Genomic DNA, 11,542 nt, shown 5'->3' with positions numbered 1-11,542 from the left:
TCATACAACTACAGAATTCCCATATCTCAAACCAAGACCTAACTTGTGGTGTGGATATTGTTCTCGCATGGGTAACCATGACACCAACATGTGTTACCGACTCAGTCCCACTTTAAGGATGAATCAAGCAGTTGGAGATCGTGCTTTACCAGCTCCACAAAGACCATTGGCATTACCTGCACCACAAGTGCAATCCTAGAGTCCAGTGTAGGGAGGGGGAGGTACAAACTTGAATGGGGTCATTTTATTCAAGGGGTTTTTTAGATACCCCTTGAATGTACGTGATACATGTAAGATTCCTCCCCAACCTCTCAAGATGTCCAATATCTTCCCCTATAATCAAATCCCTCTTCAGATATATAAAAGATCTTGTTTCTACCTATTTTGGCTTAGAGAGAGAAAATGTTCTAGAGAGAGGTTATTCAGATTTTAGATATTTTTGGATGGAAAAATGTCTCTTCTTATTAAAATAAATTCCCCTGAAACAGAAGTTCAAAAAGATTTTCAGAAGGTGCATTAGAAATCAATTATAATCTGTTCAAAAGGCCTTATCCTAGGGGTCCAGATTTTTTGAAAATTTTAAATTAAGGTTTTGAGGGGCCAATCAGATTCATCCAAATGTGTGGAGGAGATAAATAGAAGAAATAAAGAAAATCCCCCCAAAATGAGTAAATACTCACATAAGATGAAGAGTGGACTAAGGACCAAAGTAAATACTAAAAAAAATGAAATTTTGACACCTCAGAGTGGGGATTCCCCCTCATGAAGGAGGCACCTATTTCACATGTGTGGTGGAGTTTTAAATTCCCAAAAATTGAGATATTTCGTCTCTCCTCTCTCCTAATTCAAGTCTAGTTCCAAAAAGTAAGCTAAACTGACCCAAAATTGGTCAATCAAACTGATCTGGAAAATTCTAGAATCAGTTTGCTTGGTTAGAAGCTCACTTTTTCCTATAAATAGAAGCCTCCCCCTTTGTTGAAGCTTAATCGTGTTTTATGCACTGTTACTCTACTCCTCCCCAGAGCCACAAACTGTGAATTTCTTAATAATTCATTAGTTTTTGACCATTCCCTCTTCTAAAGAATTGGTGGCCACTCTTGTTGCAAACAAGAGTAGATCCCTCAAACCATCAAGCCAAAGGAAAGCTCCCAGAAATTCATGTACGTTAGAAATCCTACTTTTTCTTTAATCTATTAATGGTTTTCTAATTTTTGTTATCTTTAAAATGATAAATTGATGCTATGCCTTGTTGGAAAGGCTTTCCCCCTCTCTTCATTCTTAAATTCAGCCTTTCTTTATCCTAGTTAAGTAATCAAATTGTTAGAATTAAACTTTTCATATTGTTTCTCTTTTAAAAGTGAAATTTGATTAGTTTAGGATAATTTTTAAGTAATTTAAGGTTAGGAAAAATTAAAAAATGATCAGCCATACAAAGGAGGTTATGGTAAAATTTTCTTAAATTTTGTGAAATAAGTTTTATCTTTTATTATTCAAAAAGAGTAATCCCCATCGTTTGTGTATTCTAAAAGTATTATTTTCATTCTAGGCATAGAAAAATGCATAGTAGAAATATTTTTATTATAAAAGTGTTATTTCCATTAAAATTAAATTCTATGCATAGAAAGATGCATATTGATTATTTTTTTATTATAAAAGAGTGATATTCATTAGATTTAAATTCTATGCATAGAAAGATGCATATTGATTTTTTTTATATAAAAGAGTGATTTTCATTAGATTTAAATTCTATTCATAGAAAGATGTATATTGGATAAATTTTTTATTATAAGTGTTACTTTCTTCAAATGGATTTTTATGCATAAAAGAATTTTTATTATTATAAAAGTGTTACTTTCATCAAAATTTATTTTATGCATAAAAGAAAATTTTTTATTATAAAAGTGTTACTTTCATCAATATTGATTTTTATGCATAAATAGATGCATAAAAGAAAATTTTTATTGTAAAAGTGTTACTTTCATCAAAATGGATTTTATGCATAAATAGATGCATAAAAGAAATTTTTTTATTATAAAAGTGTTACTTTCATCAAAATGGATTTTTATGCATAAATAGATACATAAAAGATTTTTTTTAATTATAAAAGTGTTACTTTCATCAAAATGGATTTTTATGCATCAATAGATGCATAAAAGAACTTTTTTAATTATAAAAGTGTTACTTTCATCAAAATGGATGTTTATGCATAAATAGATGCATAAAAGAATTTTTTTAATTATAAAAGTGTTACTTTCATTAATATTGATTTTTATGCATAAATAGATGCATAAAAGAAATTTTTTAATTATAAAAGTGTTACTTTCATCAATATTGATTTTTATGCATAAATAGATGCATAAAAGAATTTTTTTATTATAAAAGTGTTAGTTTCATCAAAATTGATTTTTATGCATAAATAGATGCATAAAAGGATTTTCTTTAATTCTATTTTTAAATCCCATGAATATTAAAAAATAAATAAGTAAATACTCAGTGAAGGAAAATTATATCGTTTCATATTCTCTAGGATGGTAATGAGAAAATTCAAAAAAACTATCGAAGTCGAAATTTTAGATAAATGATTAATTTATTCCTCATAGGAATTCGTGTGACTAGTTTTGAATTCAGTTAAGCAAAATACTCAATGAATGAAATTTAGTAAAGTAGTAATTGAAATATTACCCTTCGAGAAAGATAGTTCAGGAAGAACGTTTCCAGACTCAAACCCTGAATCAGACTATGACCACAAGACGTAACTCCATCAGTTTTCAAGAAAAGACGATGTGACCAGTTCAGTAATCTACACTCAAATCACCCACCGAATCTGAAACTAAGTTGAGACCTTTGATTTTGATATGAGGATCAAGAATTCAGAATTCGAGGAATTCTGCTTGGGAATCTAGACCTGTGATCTAGAAGTCTTGGGATACGGAATTAAGATATACTCATTGTATTCAAAAGAAAATCAAAACTGAAAACTTGCATAGAAACCCTGTTTTCTTAAAGGATTGACTTATGCCAGAATGCTAGAGGGAGCATTTGGTATATGTGTTTTCTAAGGGAAGTTCGGTTGCAACAGCTGGCGGCGGGGAGTGTTCAAAGGACGACTCATGTGGCAAAAACCTACCCAGGTCTTGACCAGCCTGGGTATGGTGTAAAATGGTGTGCTTTTGGTACGATGGGCAAGGGCTGACGAAGCGGTCCTTGAGTGAAGTGCCAAGACACCTAAGGAAGATCCTGGTGGGTTGTGACCAGGCAATGCACGGGCTCGCGGTGCTTAGGACACCCATGCATATGTCGTGGAAGATATATATATGTATGATGACGAGAAAATTATTGTAATCTGTTACTGGATCTCGTTGTTGACCTGCTGGTCTCAACGGAGAGTCCAGAGTGATACTGTTTTGTGAGAAACAAGGATTGAATGGAAATTTTGAGTTATGACATCTGTAACCAATAATTGTTTGTCAATGGATTGTTTTATAAACTAAAGTTTAAAGAGGAGTGTGTGCATATCTGTATTCTCAAGCAAAAGTTAAGAAAGGCATTCAATTATGGGTGGGTGAGTACTTGTCTGGTTCTACCAATTCCAGTGGTTGGGCGGTGGCTAACCCATGGGCCGGATGGGGTTAGGCTGGAATCAGTAGAGTTTTAATAATAAAATTGATCAATAGGAATATGTTAGAACTCGAATAGTTAAATAATAACCTGAAGACTTCTCAAATGAATAGATCAACGGCTGCGCCTAATTCAATTAAAAAAAAGCATTGATTTCTTCAAGTTAAGTCTGTAATAGTTTCCCTTCTATCTGGTTTATTCAGATGAAGGTTAGTTCAGTATCTTGACCTCGTTAGAAAAATTCCTTAAGAAATTCAAAATGGTGGAATCGTCCCCGTTTTCCAGGCATGGGAAATTTTTTCGGTTTCGGTTTTCGGAATGACCACCAGCTTAGTCTCGTGCCCAAACATTCGAGGGCGAGGCCCCGAGTGGGAAACCCTACCCCGTGCAAGAGGGAGCTGCTTCCGCTGCCAACAATCGGGAATCCACGGTGCGCGGAGGGGGGTAGTGGGATCTCACAATACATAAAATTTCTTAGAGGAGAACCCCTTGAGGGAGTATACCACCTTGTTAAATATGATTGCGGCTAACAAAGCAAGGACATCAACTCCTTGACTTGGAGAGCTCCACTCTCTTGCTACACTTACATAGGTCCACATATAAAAGCCAAATGTCCTAACAAAGCATATAATGATGCTCCTATGGTTGTGACTCCTACTCCTTTTTAGAGGTGGTGTCTAGGGTGCGGAGTAGATCACCTACTCAAGGATTGCCCCTACAAAACATAACAGTCTGCTGGTACTAGCAATCCTTCGATGTAGACTATTGGATTGAATATGATGTGCGTACTCCAAAATCAAGACACTGAACAATTTGTTTTAAGTCATGTCCACATTGTGACTACAAGGGCTCAAGCCCAAAATGCTAAAACTAGGGATATGGAAGCTTCGACTTCCAAGAGTGCTAAGAGAAGAACGGCGAAGAGAAAGAAATCTATGATGGTTGGCAATGGAAAAGACAAAGTAAAAATTATGGATGGAGCAAGTTCATCATCCAGTGAGTCTCTTCCTTTGATCCCTCAGGATGAGAACTTGTGGTTTGTGAAAAAATCAATGGAGAATAGCTTTGAGGCTCACCCTCAAAAGCTTTCTAAGAAGCTTGAGTAATACTACCCAAATCTTGTTAAGGAAAAAGAACAAATTGCTGAAGCCATTGAGATAGTTCAAAAGACTCAACAAGAGTTGGAAAGCATTTATGGATCAATTAGGGCTCCAAAACCAATTCCTCCACCTCCACTATCTATCATTTCTGAGAGTCAGGAAGTGGTCTTGCTGCATAAGAAGGAGGAGGACTATGCAACGTTGATAGAGTTAAAACTCTATCAACGTTGATAGAGTTAAAACTCTATCAACGTTGATAGAGTTAAAACTCTTTGAATTGCCCAATGACGGCAATGTCGAAGAAATGTCATTGGGAAATATACAAGGACAAGTTGAAAACTTGATAAACCCTATTCACAATGAACTATAGTCTCATGATTTTTGGTTGAATCTTAGAAATAGATCTCCTCTAAGATCTATAGTTCCGTCTATCATCAATGCCACTGAACCTATCGAAGGGTCAGTAAAAGGATCTATTCCCACGCTTCCTAATTACCTAGAGAGTGGTGTGAACTCTAAGGATGGGTGTGGAAAAGAAAAAGGATTCCCACAAGTAACGGCGAGATCTATGATATTTCCAAGGCTTGCTAGAAAGGTGAGAAATGCAAAACAACCTAGGACATCGAACATGTTGCAATCCCTCTTGTCAACACCTATCAAGATGACATTGGGGGGATTTTTACAAGACAATCCTACCTTGTGGGGGTCTCTATAACATTGATTAAAGAACAAATGCCCAATTAAGTCCTTGGACATGGAGTCTAAGGGAGAATTTTGTATTGATAGGCATGATAATTTTGACTCTCGTTGATGACCAGAGTATTCCTGAGGTACCCATCAATAAACTTGGGCAGTATCAATACTAATATAACCATTCCTATTTCCTATAAAGGAATTCAAGTCTCTGCCATCCTTGATGGTGGAGCTAGTGTTAGTATCGCAACTAAAGCATGTTGGATAAGATGGGGTGAACCTCCTTTATAACCTATAGGTGTATCAGTCAAGATGGTCGATGGCTCTATTGTTGACAAGCCTCTTGGTAAGATCAGTCGCATGACTATGGATACCTATGGTATGCACTTTTCCCATACATTTATAATCATGGATTTCTATCATCCTACCAATTACAACATAATATTGGAATGCCATTTATGAGGCAATTACAAATGATAGATGATTGGGGTACGAACCATATTTATCTCTCCGAAAGAATGAACAAATCATTAGGGTAGGTTTGGTGAGTCATAAAGCCTATCCATCGAGTTGAACTCCTTTGGATCTAGATTCAGTACTACATCTCATACTAAAAAATTTATAGAAAGAAGCGTATGTATGGTTTGCAAGCATAAGGCTACGAAATTAGAAAGCAGAATCTTTGCTAAAAAGGAAAAGCTCATTTGAGGGAATGGACATTGGTCTAAGGAAATTTGAAGCAAGAGTTTCCAAACAACAAAAAGAGATTGATTTTATTTCAGACCCCACTAAATACTTTCAGAACTGGATGCAATTGTTGGCTATGATAGATGTAGTTCCTAACAATATGGGAACAAAATTCATGAATGCCAATAATGAGGAGACATCTCTTTACATGTTGATTGCTTCTTTGCAAGATGGTGACCCTAATGCTTTTTACCCTATTAGGAGAAGTTCAGATGATGAAATTTCTAAGTGTATTCGTAAAGCCAAGAAGAAGCTTAGAATAATAATACGAAAAGGTTAGTAACTATCAACCCTATACCCCATCCAAAGAGCTAGAAAATGAAAAGCATTTCCTTCAGTATGTTGGGGCCATGGTATCCTTTGATGAATTGACTGAAACCTTAGGTGTTAACCTGAACTAGGTCGTTCCAATTCATAAAATAGAGGCGGCACCTCTTAGTCTGCTATGATAGAGCTAGTTCTGAGTCTGAAGACCAAACTTCATAAATATTATCCAGGTTTGCTAGAAAGAGAAGGAATAAAATTCTCAAGGAAGCTGAAATAGAAACGAAACAAAAGGCCCTAGAAGAAGATGCTTCCAAGATTTTTGATTATTTTAGGAATTATAATTTGGATGAACGCTTCGTGCAATATGAGGAAGCTCGACGAACAAAAGGTGAGGGCTCTGAACCATCATTTGAAGGCCCCATCGAAGTTAAGAAAGTGGACATTGCAGACCTTGGTGAAGATCCCAAACCGGTCTACATCGTCACAGACTTTATTGAACAAGAAGAGAAGGATCTTATTGATCTTCTCAAGGAATTAAAAGATGTTTTTTGCTTGGAAATACTCAGACATAAAAGGGGTTTCTCCTAAAGTCTACAAGCATACTATTCTAATCACGGATGATGCACAACCAATGCGACAAAGATCTCTTCTTATGAATCCAAATTATGCCAAATTGGTTAGAGAGGAGATTGATAAATTGATCAATGCAGGTTTTATTTATGAGATAGAACACACTGAGTGGGTTTCTCCTATTCTGGTTGTACCTAAAAAGAATGGAGAACTCTGAGTGTGTGTTGACATGAAAAAGGTCAATGTTGTCCTTTACCATTTACTAAGCGATTTACTAAGCGAGTATTAGAACAAGTGGTAGGAAAATAAGTCTATAGCTTCTTGGATGGTGGGCTATAAATAGGTACAAATAGATCTTGCCGAAGCATTTATCACCCCCAATAATGGGCAACTTATGCCTATAGGGTCATGCCTTTTGGTGGTTTGACCAATACTCTAGCCACATTCCAAAGACTTATGTGTACAAATTTTAAGGACTACCTAGAGAAATTTCTTGAAAGCTTTATGGATGACCTTGGGGTGCACTCATCTTGGAAGGAGCATTTGAATTATTTATGTAAAGTTTTTCTAAGGTGCAGACTTTGTCGAATCTCTCTCAACCCTGAAAAGTGTCAGCTTATAGTCAAACATGGCATAATCCTTGGATATATTATGTCCAAGAGAGGGATCTCCACTGACCTCAGCAAGATCAAAGTAATTCTAGAATTACCTCCTCCTACAAATGCCAAAGGATTACAAAGGTTTATGGGTCATGTTGGCGAATACCAACAATTTATATTCATGTATGCTGCTGATATAGCCCGACCATTGTAAAAACTATAGCCCGACCATTGTACAAACTACTGATATTTTTTGTCTGGACCAATCATTAGGAACTCAATGGAGTCTTCTTGGGCCCTTTAATTTGCCATGAGGTTATGGAAACGTTTAACTTTTTGACAAATAGGAGCCCGCCATGTAAGCAAAAACCAATGGTTTGTAAGAGAGGTGTAAGAGTGGTCAAAGGGTGCACTTTTTCCCCCAAAAAGGGGAGGGGGCAATTTTACAATTTTCGGACCTCCATAACTTCTACATACAAGCTCCAATTTGAGCGGAGATTATAGATCCGTGATCTACGCATCAAGAGCTTTCCATAGATATGTTACATGATATGGTTTTATCCGCTAGATTTTAAATTCCATTTTCTCCCCAAAATTCAAATTCGAATAAAGTAGCCGTTTTGAAGCTTCTAATTAGAAAACGTTTCTTCTTAAGAGAAAAGATTTGACTCCCTTAAACTGCCAAATAAAAGGGCCCAAGAAGACTCCATTGAGTTCCTAATGGAATGCCAATAATCCTATGAAAATTTGAAGAAGGCACTTGTGTCAACCCCTATTCTTCAGACTCCTTGTTGTTGGGATGCGATTTTTCACGTCCACATTGATGCCTCTGCCTATGCTATTGGATGTGTACTTGCCCAACTAGGTGAACACAAAATAGATTTCCATATTATCTTTGTAAGTAGACAATTAAATGAGGCTGAACAAAACTATATGACCACATAAAGGGAAGGCCTAAGTATGGTTTATACAGAGTTAACAAGTTTAGACACTATTTTTTGGCAAACAAATTTGTGTTCTTTGTAGACCGTCAAGCTCTTCTCTATTTAGTTAACAAACCTTGTACCACTAGAAGGATCACTAGGTGGCTATTGATCCTCATAGAATTTGACTTCTCTATCACTGTGAGGAAAGGATCATTGTTAATCCCATTTTGGATTAACAAAGATGCTCCTCCAATTGAGGACATTAATAAGTGTCTGTAAAGATACTGTAAAAGTTGTATTGAGATACTGGCCACCCAAGGCCTTAGTTAGTAAGTTTTGGGCACCCAAGTGTGAATAAGGGCTAGTTGTATAAAAGACAATTCTCATAATGAAATGACACAATCCCCCTTTGTGCTATTAGAACTCTTGTGCTTTGGCGAGAGAGAGAGAGAGAGAGAGAGAGAGAGAGAGAGAGAGAGAGAGAGTGCTCTAGTACATGTGCCTCTTTCATGCATGCATGTGTGTGAGAGAGTGAGAGGTTGATTGCCTTGCATTCGTGGTGCGAGAAACTTCATGATGAAAGCATGGAGGCAAAGTTCAGAGGAGTGGAGATTCCACAGTAAGCTTGGGGAGCCTCAAGGGACATGAGCTCGAAGTATTGGTAAGTACCCAATGATTGTTGTGTCTATTGCTTCTCCCGTTTGCGGTTGTGTGGAGTTCCTTCTTGGGAGGTGCGGTAGCCCATAACATTTTTGGCACCGTTGTCAGGGAAACACCTTTATTTCTTCCACCCTCCTAGAGCTTCAGCTCTGACTATGCAAGATTCACCATTGCCTTTGCATTTGGAAGGTGTAATGTGAAGAAACTATGTAGATAAGGTTTGAATGGTAGAGAAGAAATTGCAGAAAATCGTGTGTAAATGTGTGGGTGAGTACTTGGAAGAGCCTAGAGGAAAGCTACACTGGTTTTTTCTTTCAATTTTGATACTTTTGTCACCAATCTTGCTACTACTGTGAGTTAGCAGGGGTGACACTTTGTTTTTTTGGTTTTTTCTAAAAATTCATAAAAATTACAAAAATAAAGATCCATTGGTTGTGTTAATAACTTGCATTGCATTCCTAATCCTTACAACCATTTTGGATCAATTGGATAGGGAAGTAACACTCCAAAACATCATTCTGTCGACGCAGTAGTTAAACACGTGAAAGTGCAGAAAACGGTTCACAGCATGAACCATTTCCTGCTACTTCATGGCATGAAGCGCCTTCCAAAATCAGCGCCAAGATTTTTGAGATTACCTTGCTAAAAATTGAAAAGTTACAGGGGAGAAGAGAGCTTGAGATCTTGTAAGCACACACACACTCACACAAACCCTAGAAGAGAGCACACAAGGTGAGAGGCTAAAAATTCTTCTTCTTCTTCACACAACAATAGAGGTCTACAAAGAAGATAAAGTGACTAACACACATAATAAAGTATATATAAGCGGTCCATAATGTGAACATGCTAAGTGGAGTGGGTAGATATGGACTAGTCGGTGTAGTCCAGTTGTAGAATCTCTGGGCGAAGCTCAACTCTAGCTCATGAACTCCAAGTATATCTTAAAAATTGCAGAGCTTCTCAGCTCCCAAGGCCTTCATGAAGATGTCAGCAACCTGATCCTGTGTGGTGCTAACTCAGACCAAGTAGATATCGCCTGACTCTCTCCCTGATGAAGTGGTAATGTACCTCAATGTGTTTTGTCCGCACATGGAAAACTGGGTTCTTGGCCAACTGTATACTACTAAGATTGTCACAATATATGACAACATTTCTCTCCACATGCAACCCCAAATCAGCAAAAGTAGCTTGCGTAACCAAGCTACCTCACATGCTGCCACCCCAGCTCCTCTGTACTACTCGACAAGGCAACTGTGGGCTACTTCTTTTTGCTACTCCATGTCACAGCAGCACTCCCTAATGAAAACATAAATCCACTGGTAGATCTCCTGTCGGAGATGCTACCTTCCCAATCTACATCTGTGTACCCATATAGCTCCAATGGTACACCTGCATAAAATAATGCATAATCAACAGTGGCCCTCAAATACCAAAGTGTACGTTGCATACTGTCAAGATGTGGTTTACACGGAACCTGCATAAACTAGGTCTCTAAGCCAACAGTGTATCTCAAATCTGGCTTGCTCTGACGTGAAAAGACAAGTGTCATAGTTGGTACACCTGCATAAAATAATGCATAATCAACAGTGGCCCTCAAATACCAAAGTGTACGTTGCATACTGTCAAGATGTGGTTTACACGGAACCTGCATAAACTAGGTCTCTAAGCCAACAGTGTATCTCAAATCTGGCTTGCTCTGACGTGAAAAGACAAGTGTCATAGTTGGTTAACTGGTATCTAAACCACTCACGTTTCCTTTGTATGCCTCAAGGGTCTTTCTACCAAGGGTGACAGACACTCATCCATAGTCTTCGCTGGCCTTAGACCTCCTTCGAACCATTATTTTACATCTGTCCATAGGGTGGGTGAATTGCATAACTGACCCAAGGGCATCTAGATAGGTGTGGATAACATAGCTGCTAGGCTTCTTATATCCATGGGTTCCTTAGATATAGAGTGTTCTTCCCATCGAGGTGTCTCGTATTCTTCCACGGGGAAGGAATGAATGGACCTCCGCAACTCATTTTCCTTGAACATTCTAGTCATTGTGTTTGTTTGGGAGTCTACTTCAGTTCCTTCTAGAATCAAGGTGGGTAGGTTCAAAGCCCTATTGCGGGGTGGTACATCTAGTGGATAGATGGTATCCCTTACTCAGCTAGCCCTAGGCTTAGTTTCATGAATTTGTTGGTACTTTTCAACTAGGGCCTTGGCATCTTCTAACTTCCTTATTTCTTCGTCGGCATTAGGATATTCACCAACCCCCTTTGGTGTTGCTGGCTCTTCAATCACTACTTGATTGATCTTAGCATGTGGTGGTTGTGGCGGTTGAACTGGTGGTGGTGTCTTGTACGAAACATCCCCC

The sequence above is a fragment of the Cibotium barometz genome, chromosome 10 (assembly GCF_041138505.1).
Source record: "Cibotium barometz isolate CiBa-2024 chromosome 10, ASM4113850v1, whole genome shotgun sequence".
NCBI classification, from domain to species: Eukaryota; Viridiplantae; Streptophyta; class Polypodiopsida; order Cyatheales; family Cibotiaceae; genus Cibotium; species Cibotium barometz.
This window is presented reverse-complemented; position numbering follows the sequence as displayed.